General features: G+C 36.7%; 2 long non-coding RNA genes across 2 annotated transcripts in view; one reads left to right on the top strand and one right to left on the bottom strand.

The window, feature by feature from the left end:
- The window catches only part of LOC103878252, a 165,265-nt gene that overhangs the window by 45,408 nt on the left and 104,355 nt on the right, over nucleotides 1–15,502 (top strand). The gene's annotated exons all lie outside the window — the stretch shown is intronic.
- On the bottom strand, nucleotides 5,779–14,482 carry LOC103878254. Its single transcript, XR_638349.4, has 4 exons — nucleotides 13,124–14,482; nucleotides 11,582–11,659; nucleotides 9,990–10,048; nucleotides 5,779–6,063 (listed from the first exon to the last, which is right to left on the bottom strand). It is a non-coding gene; the product is annotated as an uncharacterized LOC103878254 (long non-coding RNA).

A 15,502-nucleotide genomic window follows, 5' to 3' on the forward strand; every position in this document is an offset into this window, starting at 1 on the left:
TGTATTTGCATGAACAGCCAAGCACTCCTCAATCTGGGCTCTGCTACTTATAGCCTATGGGACCTTAGACAAATCACATAAATTACCTGAGCCTCAGTTTACCACCTGCAAAATAGTTAAAAGGATCTGTCTTTTATGGAGTTGCTGTGTTAATTAAATTAAATGCCATGTGGAAAATACTTAGGATAATATCTGGCTACCAAATAGGTATCTGTATCATTATATATTGTTTTGTAATAAATTACCACACATTTCATGACTTATCATAACCCTTATTTATTAACTCATTGTTCTTTAGGTGAGAAGTTCAGGGGGACTTACTTGGATTCTCTGCTTAGGGTTTCACCAGACTGAAATCAAAGTGTCAGCCAACTACATTTTCATCTGAAGCTTGGAGTCCTTTTCCGGGCTCATTTATCTTATAGGAGTCAGTTCCTTGTGGTTGTCCCAGTTATCTTTTTGACTGTTGGCTGAAGATCACTCTAGGCTCCTAGACCTCCTTATATGAGGTCCCTCTTCACATTCTTTGATTCTCTCTGACTTTCTCTTCTTTCACCAGACAGAAAAAGATATGTATTATGGTATTAAATGGCTCATGTGATTAGATTAAGCTCGCCCTGATAATCTCCTGTTTAATTAACTCAAAGTAAACTGATTTGTAACGTTAATATATTTGCCAAATCCCTTTTGCCATGAAAGGTAGCATAATAACACTATGATTTCTGATCATATTCCTTTTTTTTTGGCACAGTGCTTACTTTTATTCATTTTATTTTATTGTATTTTTTATTTCCATAGGTTTTTGGGGAACAGGTGGTATTTGGTTACATGAGTAAGTTCTTTTATGGTGATTTGTGAGATTTTGGTGCACCCATCACCCAAGCAGTATACACTGAACCCAATTTGTAGTCTTTTATCTGTCATCCCCCTCTCACCCTTTCTGCTGAGTCCCCAAAGTCCATTGTATCATTCTTATGCCTTTGCATCCTCATAGCTTAGCTCCCACTTATGAATGAGAAATACAATGTTTGGTTTTCCATTCCTAAGTTACTTTACTTAGAATCATAGTGTTCAATTTCATCCAGGTGACTGTGAGTGTCATTAACTCGTTCCTTTTTATGACTGAGTAGTATTTTGTCATATATATACACATGACCATTTTGGGAATACTTGGCAAGCCACATGTAGGAGAATTAAACTGGATCCTCATCTCTCACCTTAACACAAATATCAGCTTAAGATACATCAAGGACTTAAATCTAAGATCTAAAACTATGAAAATTCTAGAAGATAACCTCGGAAAAACTCTTCGAGACATTGGCTTAGGCAAAGACTTCATGACCAAGAACCCAAAAGCAAATGCAACAAAAACAAAGATAAATAAGTGGGCATTAATTAAACTGAAGAGCCTCTGCACAACAAAAGGAACAGTCAGCAGAGTAAACAGACAACCCACAGAGTGGGAGAAAATATTCACAAACTATACATCTGACAAAGGACTAATATCCAAAATCTAGAAGAAACTCAAACAAAATTAGCAAGAAAAAAGCAACAAACAGTCCCATCAAAAAGTAGGCTAAGGACATGAATAGACTGTTCTCAAAAAAAGATATACAAATGAAAAACAGTGAAGAAATTCCTTAAAGAAGTAAAAGTAGACTTACCATTGATCCAGCAATCCCACTATTGGGTATCTACCCAGAGGAAAAGAAGTCATTATATGAAAAAAATACTTCCACATGCATGTTTATAGCAGCACAATTCACAGTTGGAAAACTGTGAAACCAGCCCAAATGCCCGTCAATCAATGAGTGGATAAAGATGCTTCTCATCATTTTCACAGTACCGGGTATTAAGTTGGGAAAACCTTATAGGAGCGTTTTAGAACTCTGTCTAAACATTTTAGACACTCAATAAATGTTGTTAGTTCATCCTGCTGCTATTTCCGAAAGAAGCTAAGCTTGTTCTGTGCTAATTTTTATGTACATACGACATCTTAATATTATTCATGAAAATATTCACTATCTACACAGTCCCTGAAAGATCTGGGAAATCCAGAACTGGCATCTTAAAAGTCCAAGCCTCAGAGCCAACTGATGGATCTGCTAAATCAATAAGGAATACCCACAGAGTGACATCAGAAATTCTGAAAAAATACATAAAACACCTGTGTATCATCACTTCAATTAAATCCAGTAATAGGTGTTCACTTATGAGTTGAGAGCTAAAGATTGCACGAGTCTGGTCTGAGCAAGGAAAACATAAAATACAATGAAAACAAGGAGGAAAATAACGTAGACACTCCCTATAAACTGCATCCTTATTTCTATGATAGGTAGAATTTATGCTGAAGTAACAATTGTTTTAAAACTAGTTAAAGTGGCCGGGCATGGTGGCTCACACCTGTAATCCTAGCACTTTGGGAGGCCGAGGTGGGCGGATCATGAGGTCAGGAGTTTGAGACCAGCCTGACCAACATAGTGAAATTTGTCTGTACTAAAAAATACAAAAAATTAGCTGGGTGTGGTGGTGGGCGTGTGTAATCCCAGCTACTTGGGAGGCTGAAGCAGGAGAATCACTTCAACCCGGGAGGCGGAGGTTGCAGTGAGCCGAGATTACACCACTGCACTCCAGCCGGGATGACAGTGCAAGACTCCATCTCAAAATAAATAAATAAAAGTGGTTAAAGTATTGATTTAAGTGTCAGAGAGAACGGTGAGTAGAATCAGAGATCAAATCTTGGGCTCTAGACCTTACTCTTACACACATTATTAAGAAGATCAAAAAAATTAGCATGTTCTCAGTAAGTATGAGAGGTCAAGAAAGAGAATAAAAAACCCCTTATCCTCCTCTGATCAAAGAGTCCTAACTCAGTGAGGTCAGAACGACTGACAGCCAACTTTCTGATACAGTTTGGATGTTTGTCCCCTCCAAATCTCATGTTGGGATGTGTTCCTCAGCGTTGGAGGTGGGGACTGGTGGGGTGGTGTTTGGGTCAGCAGGGAAGGTCTCTCATGAATGACTTGGTGCCCTCCTCCTGTTAATGAGTGAGTTCTCACTCTGTTGGTTCACATGATACCTGGTTGTTGAAGAGTCTGGCACTTCTCTCTCATGCTTCCTTTCTCATCATGTGACATGCTGGTTCCCCTTGCCTTACTCCATGAGTAAAAGCTTCCTGAAGCCCTCATCAGAAGCTGAGCAGATGCTGGCACCACGCTTCTTGTACACCCTGCAGATTTGTGAGCCAAATAAATGTCTCTCTCTCTCTCTCTCTCTCTCTCTCATTTTTTTATGTAGAGAGAGGGTCTACTAACCCAGTCTGTTCTTGACAGCTCACTGCAGCCTGAACCACCCAAGCTCAAGTCATTCTCCCACTTCAAGACCTCCTGAAGTGCTGAGATTACGAGTATGACCCACTAAGCCTGGCCAAACCTCTTTATAAATTACTGTGCCTCAGGTATCCCTTTATAGCAATGCAAACAGACTAATACTGTTTCCTACTACATGGAAGAACCTGAGAGAAAAATGTCAAGGCATGCATCACATGTGCCTTCCTTATATGCTATTCCTCTTCAGAATAACCCCTTAAAATTTTACAAATTAGAAAACAGAAGTTTAAGAAGTTAAATAGTTATATAAAATATCACAGTTGGTAAGGTGGCAGAGGCGGTTTTCAAACCATATCCGTTCCACTATAAATACTTAAAAAATATTATGCCACCTCCTACATTGGTTACATAAAAATGAGTGTTGCTCTTGAATGAAATTTTATTTCTCTGCATATTCGCTAACTGAACACACATAAACCTGTGTATGTAAGTGTATACCCATCTTGCCCAAACTTAATCTTTGAAAAATGTTTAAACAGATTAGTCTATTTACTCGGTATCTAGAATCATGATAGCAGTCCCAGAATTATTACATGATTGGCAGGAAACTTAATCAACCTTAACTCAAAGTAATTGGCTAAACTTTCAACTCTTGACTTGAGACCAATTACTATTCAGCCGGTGGCACTCCAAGTTGGCTCAAGTTTCACCTTTGACTTGCAAACCAAAGTGCTAGGAATAAGTTGAATATGAATTGTTAGAGAACTTTATGCCTCATATCTTGGTATCCATTATGGGCTAGAATTGAGGAAAAAAAAATCCCATTTATGAGTTATAGTGATAGTTGACGAACTAAAAAACAAAAATTGCCGAAAATGTCTCATAATGTTTTAAGAAAGTTTACCAATTTGTGTTATGCCACATTCAAAGCCATCCTGGGCCTCATGCAGCCTGCAGGCAACAGGTTGGACAAGGTTGTTTTAGGGTTTTCTATATATAAAATCATGTCATTAACAAAACAATTTCATTTCTTCCTTTCCTATTAAGATGTCTTTTCCTGGCCTTAGAAAAATAGCTTTCAATTATTCATCATTAAGTATAATGCTAGCTGTGGGCTTGCCATATAGGGCCTTTATTGTGCTAAGGTATATTCCTTGTATACCTAATCTGAGAGTGTCTATCATGAAAGGATATTGAGTTTTGTCAAATGCTTTTTTTGTGTTTATTGAGATAATAATATGGTTTTATCTTACATTCTGTTAATGCGATGTATCACATTTATTGATTTATGTATGTTAAAGCACACTTGCATCCCAGGGATCAATCCCACTTGATTATGGTGAATGATTCTTTAAATACGTTGCTAAATTTGGTTTGCTAGTATTTTTCTGAGGATTGGGCATCAATGTTCATCAGGAATATTGGCCTATAGTTTGTTTGTTTGTTTTTCCCTATAGTGTCCTCATCTGGTTTTGGTATCGGGGTAATACTGGCCTCATAAAATATGTATGAAAGTATTCCCTCTTTAACTTTTTGGAACAGTTTGAGAAGAATTGGTATCTACTCTTCTTTAAATGTTTGGTAGAATTCACTTGTGAGTCCATCCAGCCCTGAGCTTTTCCTTGATGGGCAAATTTTTATTACTGATTCAATCTGCTTACTCGTGTGTGTGTGTGTGTGTTTGTGTGTATTTATATATATTTATATATTTATAACATATATATAATTTTTTTTTCCAAATTACCCTTCCTTTCTTGTCTTCTTCTGGGACTCTGATGACATAAAGATTAGACCTTTCAGCATTTTACCACAATACCCTAGGGAGAGGTGTTGTTCATTTTTTTCAATGCTTTTCTCTCTTGTTCAAATTGGATAGTTTCTGTTGATCTAGGTTCAAGTTCACCAATTCCACTTTCAGTCATCTCCCTCTCATTTTGCTAGTGAGTCTATCAGGTGTTACAGGCTGAGAAAGAGAGGGTCGTGATCAACTCAGTATAACACTGGAGGCTATGTGAGTAAACAGCACACTGTTCTCATAAAAGCAGGATGTTGGCAAACTGACAAGCTGCATCTGCTGCCCAGAAGGAATGCTGAGGGCAGTCACGCCCCAAGCTCAGTGTTTCTTGTGATTTAGGCACATCCGAAGCCTGTTAGCAATAATGTGAACCTGTGATCAATTAAGCAGCTGACCAATCATTACCTCCTCCTCCCTGCTCTTTCTACCCAATAAATACAAAGAGCTGTAGAAGCTCAGGGCTTCTGCCTTTGCTCACTAGAAACAGGGAGGCCTCTTCTTCTTCCCCTGGCCCTTTCCTTTAAAATAGTTACTTTTGTTTTAAGTTTTCATTTCTGCGTTCGTCCCCCTTCGTTCAGTCGCATAGTAACCGTGACAAACTGCAGCAATCAAGTATAATTCAAATTTTGGATACGTGTAAGTTCTAAATTTCCATTATTTTCATTTATACCTTTTATTTCCCTGCTAAGATGTTCTTTCCATTTGTTTTGAGGGTATTAGACCCTAGCTTGTAGATTCCATTATCATAGCTAATTTGGAAGTCATTGTTTCATAATTTCAATATTTGAATTATCTTGGGATTGGCATTCATCTTCAGACCATAGTTCCCATGGTCAGAGAGAAGGATTCACCTTCCCGAAAGTTTTAGGTATTTGTTATGCTCACCACACACTACTCCTCAGCTGACATGCATCTTCAATACTGAAACACACCCGCAATCTGGATAGAACAGGAAAACGAAATGAAACAAAAACCTAAGGATACTGTCTCTGTCCCATAAAGGTTCCTATTCCTGCTTTTCTGATGAAAAAAATAGAGAGAGACAGACAGATATTCTTTTGGATGTATTTCTGTCCATGCTTAGTATATAGTTTTAGGATTTGACTGCACTTGAGACTGTATTATATAGAAGAAAACAAAACAAAACAAAATGAAAACAGAAAATGTACCACTTGAGTTTTTAGTATTTTCAATTCTAATTTTCTTACCCAATCTACCTGCTACAATTTACTGTTGAGAGTCCTCAGATTGCTGTCTACTGCATTCGATCTAGGCTTCTATTTGTATTTCTTGGGAGAGGAGGGATAATGTGCTTATTTTACCGCCACTCCACTTCCATGCTTGAAAAGAAGACTGAAAGATTTAAATCTTATTCAATCTTTAATCTTATTCAGTCTTATTTAATCTTATAGTTCTGGATGCTGGGTAGTCCAAGATCAATCAGTCACATCTGGTGAGGACCTCTTGCGGTGGGAACACTGCAGAGACCCCAGGTGGCACAGGGCATCACGTGGTAAGGGGACTCCCAAGACATGGCAAAACTGGCCTTTTATAACAGTCTCAGATAATTAACCCATTCCCCATTAGTAACCCATTAATTCATTAATCTATTCATTTGTGAATGGATTTATCTATGCTTATTCAATCTTATTTAAACCCAAAACTCTACTATTTATTTTTTTAATTAGTTTGGCCCTTATATTTCCATTTTCAAAATTCTTTACTCTTTTCTGATTATTTGTTTGTCATAGCATTCATTTTCCCTTTATGTATGTAATTTAACTTTGTCTCTCTAATGATTTCAATTAGAGGGTTATAATTTGAGATTTTCAAATATGATATCCCTTGTTCTATTTGCTTTGACTCTTTTTTTGGAAAGCTTTCCTCAAATTTCTGGTGACTGCTTGGTTTTCTACTTCTTATTTACTAAAGTTTACTAAGTAGGAATTTTGTGTTAGTGGAAAAAATGTCATTATGGGGTAATTAGAAAATGCGCTGACAGTAGATTGGGGGAACTCCACAATGTAAATATGGGAGAATCTTTTAAATCTTTCGGTCTTCTTTTCAAGCATGGAAGTGGAGTAGTGGTAAAATATGTTGATCCTCTGAACACACCAACATTCAGTGTGAAGACATTCTAGACTGTCACAGTCCCCTGGAATTCCGCCATGCGTATATCCCCTCTGTTTTCAGACACTGGCCTTTATTCCTGCCTTATTTTAATGTTGTTTGTCCAGACTTTCTTTAGGTCAGTTTCTCCAGAGAGTAAAAATTTGATCCCCTGCCCAGGAGTGGGACATGGATAAAGAAGAGTTAACTACTTGGCCTTTTAAAGTAAGAGAGAGTTCAGGGACTCTCTCTGCTTTATATATTGTTTTCAAGCAATTCTTCTGTTTAATTCTTGCCAACTTGAGTACCTTGTGTCTCCAAGTCCTAGGCACAATATTCATAAATGAATTTGCCCACTTGTCAATAGTATTCTTGTCAGGAGGCACTTCAGGTTGGGCTCTCTTTACCTTGAGAAGTCAGTTATATCTCCCCATGCACCCACTTCTCCCAAATACAAGCTTTTATGCTGCAATATTATTTTCTGTATTTGTCTATGTGGATTTCTATGGTTTGAACATGTCCCCCAAAAGTTCATGTGCTGGAAACTTGATCCCCATTGCATCAGTGCTGAGAGGTGGGACCTTTGGAAGGCAGAGCCCTCATGAACAGATAAATCCATTCACAAATGGATGGATTAATGAATTAATGGGTTACTAATGGGGAATGGGTTAATTATCTGAGACTGTTATAAAAGGCCAGTTTTGCCATGTCTTGGGAGTCCCCTCACCATGTGATGCCCTGTGCCACCTGGGGTCTCTGCAGTGTTCCCACCGCAAGAGGTCCTCACCAGATGTGACTGATTGATCTTGGACTACCCAGCATCCAGAACTATAAGAAATACATTTCTTTTCCTCATAATTATCCTGTCTGTGATATTCTGTTGTAGCAACAGAAAAAAGACTAAGATGTGAACTTAAAGCTTTATTGTCATTCCTGTAATAGCATTTAGTGTACTGCTAGAAGAAAGAGCAGAGAAACAAGATTTTTAATTTTTAAAATAGAAGTTTAATGTATTGTTATATTTAAATAAAGATCACTAAGAGCTGATTAAAGCCAAAAAAATGCCTTGATCCTTAGTATTAAAATTTACCTTTCCAAGTTAGATCATGCACTTAAGACAATATTAACAAAAAAATGCTGCCCCAGTTTTCTAAGTAGGTCCAAGAAGTAAATGAGGAAAAGACAAGTCCTTACATCTGATACATTATTTTGGGTGACATGGCCCTGCAGGGACCTGTTGTAATTGATAAAAAGAAATAAATTATGTCTACAGAGAAGATTGCTGGAATTTGCATATCCTTTTTGTTTGAAAGATACGTCAGTACTCAGCCTGACCCATTGGACTTCATTTGACTAAGAGTCTTGGCAGGGCCCTGACACAAGTAATTTATAGTTTAAGAGTGGTAATTTATATCACATCCAATATCTTCTACCTTATTCCATAAGAAGAATGACCTGGGCATGACAGAATCTGGACCAGGACCCAGGATGGAATAAAAAGGGAGAAAGACTGATATGTAATACTCCAGTAGTCACATTATATAAGTGGATTAGCTGAGACTGAAATAGGGCATTATTAATGCGTTTAGCTATTTTAGGAAACATATACCACCTCAAGTAATGCAAACAGTATGAGAGATCTTAATGGCAACTTCTGGTTGACTGTTCTGCTATTCTGTTAACATGTAAATAGAGTTATGTGACTTGTGGTGGTTTGCACAAACATTTTACTTTCAGTCACCAAAATGGTACTGTTTGAAAGCTGTTCTCCCAGATTGATGACAATGAAGGTCATGGGATTCAGCAAGGGAATTAGCAAGTACAGCAATGATTGTCTCAGGCTTTCAGAACATTTACCACTGAGATAAAACCTTGGTTTTTATTTTCAAGGATATCCTGCAGTAGGCAAAGGTAATGCGATTATTCTCAGAGGAAATACACAGTAATAGAACAATGGGAACACTTAAAAGGTGCCCTTAACCATTTTCACATAAAGGGAAGGCTGAAAAGCCTCTGTTCATTCATTTATGATGTCATTATAAAATGCCTTGGAAACCAAGGTTCATGAATGTAAATTGCTAGGGAAGCAATTGACATAATTAATGGAGGAGAAAATGTTCTTTTAAAAATGTTTTTACAATCAGAGCTTAGATATAGTGTTCTTTGAATTTGTGAATACTGGTACTCAAGTTTGGCTTGGAGGTATTTTTTTCTTTCTGGTGTATCCATTGGGCATAAAGGAGTATTAGATTCTGTACTCACCTTGTTATTTTAAAACAGTGCTATGTGTTTGACATCAGTGGTGCCTGAGCATTTATGAATTTTGGTCATCACTTTTCTATGCACATTATATTCCAGACTTTCCTTAATACTGTTAAAATAGATTTCCAAGCAAAATGACACAATTTAAGACATGTCAAACTTTTAAAAATTGTCAATTTACTTTATTTTGGTCGTGGCCAGGCCTTTCTAATTTCACAGTTTATGGTGATTACAACAAAAATAACCACAGAGAAATACATCAAATTCTGTATGTCAGTTCTATAGAGACTTGATGGGATTTTATAGCAATGACTATAAAAAATAATCAGTTATAATTTTATTTCTATCTTAAATAATATTGAAAAGCACAATCTTAAAAAGTAGTTTCCCATTGTGATTCAACATATAATTAAAACTAAATTGGCTTTGTAATATACTTATCAATATTTTTATTTTAAAACATTGTAATTGGAAAATGTAATGATAGTCCCTACCTTATAAGGTTGTTACATTTCAGTGAATTAGAGTTCATGCAAAACGCTTAAAATCGTGCCTGAAACATAGTAAACATTCGATAAATTATATTTATTACACAATTAACAATGGAATTTACAGTTTGCCTGACAATTACAATTAGAGTTGAGTACGGTTTTACGCTCCACCATGAATCTTTTTGACATTTGTTCAACTTTCCTATATTTAGATTGAGCTCTTAATCTTCATTTAAAACATCTAGGGTTATGTCTTTCATTTCAGTAAATACTTCCTAAACCTTCACAAATGTAGTGACTAATCTATATTCCAAATATCCTCTCTAACGATGATCTGGTAGCTAGGCCCCATAAATAAAAATTTAAAATTACAGAAATTGACCAGCTAAACATGCCATAAATCTATCTTAATAGCAGATACTTTTTTTCAATAAAACGTATATAGTGAATAATATTTTAAAATGGAGTTTCTCCTTAACATTTAAAACATTTCTCCCCAGGTAAATGTTACACCAAAGGCAAATTTTGTTAATGTTCGATTCTTACACAGGAAAGTTTATAATAAATATCAACTGGCACAAAAACTGATTTAATGATTTATCTCCACAAAAATCCACACACAAAAATTGAATGATTTATACTTCTCAGACTTCAGAGTCCAAGGTTCTGTACAAGTAACCTGTTCAGAGTTCAGGGTTCTGTACAAGTAACCATGTAACCTCAGCTATATATAAAAAAAAATTTATTTGATGCTGCCAGTGGGAAGGAATATAGCTGGCACAATAACAGGGGCTAACAGACATTTGCAAAATTTGGAAACTCTTCTTTCAAGAAGTTATAGATCTAAGAGTCTCTTTGGAAAATGAGGTCCATCAGTATGGAGCAGGACACAGATAAAACTGAGACACATTGGGCCCATTCTCTAGAACAAGGGTTTTGGCATGTTCAACGGGTTGTCAAGTAAAGTTCAAGTCCCTAGCAGAGAATCACCTGTAAATCAGGAATGGAAGAAGAGCCCGTATTTATAAAGACTGAGAAAGCATAGAAAACACTATGCATACACATAAGAGACTCATGGCAGATACACAGGATTTTTTCTTAGGTCAAGGAGCCTAACTCAGTGTTGCTAATTCAGCTGACATTATTTCTTTTTCTTTCTTTGCAACCTCTGCCTCCCAGCTTCAAGCGATTCCCCTGCCTTGGCCTCCCCAGTAGCTGGGATTACAGGTGCCTGCCACCATGTCCAGCTAATTTTTTTTGTATTTTTAATAGAGACAGGGTTTCATCATGTTAGCCAGGCTGGTCTCGAACTCCTGATCTCAGACAATCCACCCGCCTTGGCCTCCCAAACTCTGGGATTATAGGCGTGAGTCACCGCGCCCAGCCTCAGCTGACATTATTTCTTCCACTACCTTAGATGAGGTTGCACTCCTGGTACATGACCTGACTGAAGCTCACCCAATTCCCCAGCTAATCCAGGCCACACTGCAAGTTAAGGTCTCTAATTTTCCAGCTACCCAGGGAAGGGATTGGTGGGTAGTAGTCTCTTAGAAGCAAAGCCTGGCAAAGCCTAAAGATTCAGGAAGATGCCTCACCAGAAAATTTCCAGTTTGGTTCCATGACATTGAATTCAGCATAATCCCATCAAAAGCTTTTGTCTTTTTCTACTGATTCTGCAACAAGGAATTTCAGTTAATCAACTTCCTTTAAATGACTTCACATTATCTTGAGCTGGGACACTGGACTTTAGAGAACTTGATCTGATTCACCAAATGGGTCATGCTCTTTATACTAGCCTCACTGACTGCATAAGAATGTGACTAGTAGGCTGGGTGCAGTGGCTCGTGCCTGTAAACCCAGCAATTTGGGAGGCCAAGGTGGGTGGATCACCTGAGGTCAGGAGTTCGAGACCAACCTGACCAACATGGTGAAACCCTGTCTGTACGAAAAATACAAAATTAGCTGGGCATGGTGGCAGGCACCTGTAATCTCAGTTCCTCAGGAGGCTGAGGCAGGAGAATCGCTTGAACCCAGGAGGCGGAGGTTGCAGTGAGCCAAGATCACACCATTGCACTCCAGCCTGGGCAACAAGAGTGAAACTCCATCTAAAAAAAATAAATAAAATAAGAAAAAAAAAAAAATGAATGTGACTAGTTCATTCATATGGGTTTAGCAATCTTTGAACTGTACTGTAGCTCCTTCAGAACTTTCATAATTGATTTATATTTAGTTAATGACAAGGTAAAAAGATTTGACTGAGTGAGCTTAGGATTGCTCTAGTATAAGTTCACCAAGTTGGCCAAGCTTTAATTTAGTTCCTCCCTCTTTATAGAATCTCGCCCCATCTTTTTTGGGAAAGCAAGTTATGCTGCCAAAAGTCCACCTTTCACAGGTCCTAAAATCTCCTTCCTCAGTGTATTTTTCTCAGGAGTTATGCTTGTTTCACTGTTTCCCTAATAATCAATAAGGTATGCCATAACCAACTGTAAAGATTCAGAAATTATGCATTGATGCCAGAGTCCTCAAATCACCTGACTTTTTTGATGGGTAAATCTGAGTTTACTGATTTTTTTTCTACCACATCCTGATGGCAACCTTTTTTCTTTCTTTCTTTTTTTTTTTTTCCGGATTGCTTTCTATATTCCCGGTCTGGCTGCCTGGTTTATTCTGCACTGAGCAGATGGGTCTCTTACCCTTACTCCCATAGAAGCCAACATTTTGAACACAGGCAGATTTACCTAGAGGCTAATTGGTCTTAAAAACTTAAGTGGCTTCTCACCTAAAAGACCCTTGAGAGAGATGGTAGTTGTCAGGTGTTCTATGTGAAGAAGGAACACTTGGCTATAATCAGAAAACATTTCCATGAAATCATTTCTGTTAACATGTCCAAAGAGATCTGAAGAGAAAGATCTGAATCTCCAAGGACCCTGTCATTTGTTGTGATTGCTTTCCTTATCTCAATAAATATTCAAGTTTGTACCTAATTTTGTATTCTTGTTCTTAAAGAAGCCCCGTACCCCTGCAACCCGCCCCCAGTAACAGCTTAAACTTCAGTCCCTACAAAACTGGATCCACCTCTGCTTTTGGCATTGCCTGTTATTTTTGCATCCTGCAGTGTTCCTGCCTTGTTAACTCACCAGGAGGTGGCAGGAGGATGCCTTTCTTCATGTTACTCGGTTCACACCTGGGGATACATTAGCTGGGCAAGAACTTGATCTGGTTGTCCACACTTGACCTCCAATCAGTTTTGTTTGGGACATGCTGCTGCATCTCCTGCTCCTTAATTGGCTCAGTGGTGACTTATATTATCTTGTTGCTCTTTTTTTTTTTTTTTTTTTTGCAGTTTCTTGTCTCAGCTTCCTGGACTGTTTAGGTTTTATCTCTTCCCCATAGAACACTCTTTGATGAGAAATGTTACAAGGGAACCCTGGTGACTCTTTTAATCTGTGAAATAATTAATTGGAATTCTGTGGAGCATTCCCTATAGAAACACCTTTCTATGTAAGAAGCTAGTTAGTTCTCCTGCCTCAACAGTGTTCATATCTTTGGAATACAATCTACTTAAATATGCAGAGGCAGTCCCCCTTCTGTGCTCTAGTTCATTTGGAAAACTGAATCCTCTTACTGAATATTCTATAAAAAGACAAAAGCTGTCAAATTAGGTTAAAAAAACAAAATCGAGCAATGTGCTGTTGACAAGAAACTTGCTTCAGACTAAGTGATAAAGAACAGTTGAAAATAAAGGGAAAAGCCAAGAGACACTAGGCAAATGCAAACATTAAGAAAGGCAAAAATGTCAATATTTCTTCAGAAAATCTTAGATATAAGCTCAACAGTAAAAAGCAGTGTAAAGAGGGACTTTTAAAATCATAGTAGGCACAATTCATGTTGATATAGCAATCATAACAATATACATTTAGCAAAACAGCTAAATATTTATAAAGAAATTATATTGAAAATGTAAGGAGAGATGAGAAACATCAAACTATAGTATATATTTAATGAAATTATTTTAAGATTAAAGGTCAAAATCAGGCAAGGAAGGTGAGAAAGTGAATAACAGTAGATAAATTATAATATGCAAATGTATACATGAATATATTCATGTATGTGTATATATAAAATCTCTGCACACGCACGTACATATATATAATCAATCTTTCTTATGTCCATGTATAAAAAATATCATACATTTGCTTGAAAGCTTTACATTTAAAAAGTAGAGATTACATAGGTCATATTCTGTAATGTCAAATTTAAAAAAGCAACAATATAAATATATGACCAAAAAGATTAACATCCTTCAATATTTATAGATTAGAGGCAATCACTATATATATATATATATTTATGCCAATATAGTAAAAGCTACACTAAAAGGAAATGTATAGCTTTAAATACTGAAGAATAAAGACAAAAATATAGAGAAATGCATACCTCATTTTAAGAAGTTAATAAAAAGAACAATAAAATAAACCAAAAGAAACCTAGAAGAAAGAATAGATTAGGGTAAACATGAAGTAAATGGAAAGGAAAACAACATAGTAGAAATAACAAACTATAAAAGTGAAAAGTAGAAATAACAAACTATAAAAGTCTGAAAAGACCAATAAAACAGAAAAGTTGCCTTGAGCCTGATTAAGAAGAGAAGTCACTTTGGGAGGCCAAGGCGGGCAGATCATGAGGTCAAGAGATGGAGACCATCCTGGGCAACATGGTGAAACCCCGTCTCTACTAAATATACAAAAATTAGCCAGCGTGGTGGCACATGCCTATAGTCCCAGCTACTCAGGAGGCTGAAGCAGGAGAATTGCTTGAACCCAGGAGATGGAGATTGCAGTGAGCCGAGATCACACCACAGCACTCCAGCCTGGCAACAGAGTGAGACTGAGACTCCGTCTCAAAAAAAAAAAAAAAAAAAAAAAGAGAGGTCAGAAACTTACAAAATTAGGATTGAGAAAAGAAACAAAACTATAGATCTAAAAAATATTTAATTTAATAATAAGAAACATCACATGCAATATACTGAAAACAAATTTGAAAATGTAGGAAAATTTAGTAAAATTGACCTATGAAGAAATGGAAAAAATATTAATAGATATGTTCAAAATTATGAGATAGGAGATTTTTTTAGATATAGCCTTTAAAAAGCACATACTCAGTAAGCTCACAGAAAATACAGAACAGGTAATTATGTAATATTTAAATTATCCCTGGCCAAAGAGACTAAAAGACTCTTACTTTATTCATGAAGCCAGCATAATTCTGATGCTAGAACCTTGTAAACCAACCAACAAAAAAAGCAAAACATAGCTACTTTTTAGGAAAGATACAAAATTGCCTAATAAAATATTAGAAAGTGAACCTAGTAATATTCCAAAATAAAAATAGGTAGGGCTTATAGAAGTGTTATTTAGTATCATAATATGAATCAAGTAAATAGATTAAATAACAAAAAGCTTATAATTTATAATTGTATCTATACATGGATGAATATCATTTTATAAAATTTAGCA

Source organism: Papio anubis, chromosome 13, assembly GCF_008728515.1.
Source record: "Papio anubis isolate 15944 chromosome 13, Panubis1.0, whole genome shotgun sequence".
NCBI classification, from domain to species: Eukaryota; Metazoa; Chordata; class Mammalia; order Primates; family Cercopithecidae; genus Papio; species Papio anubis.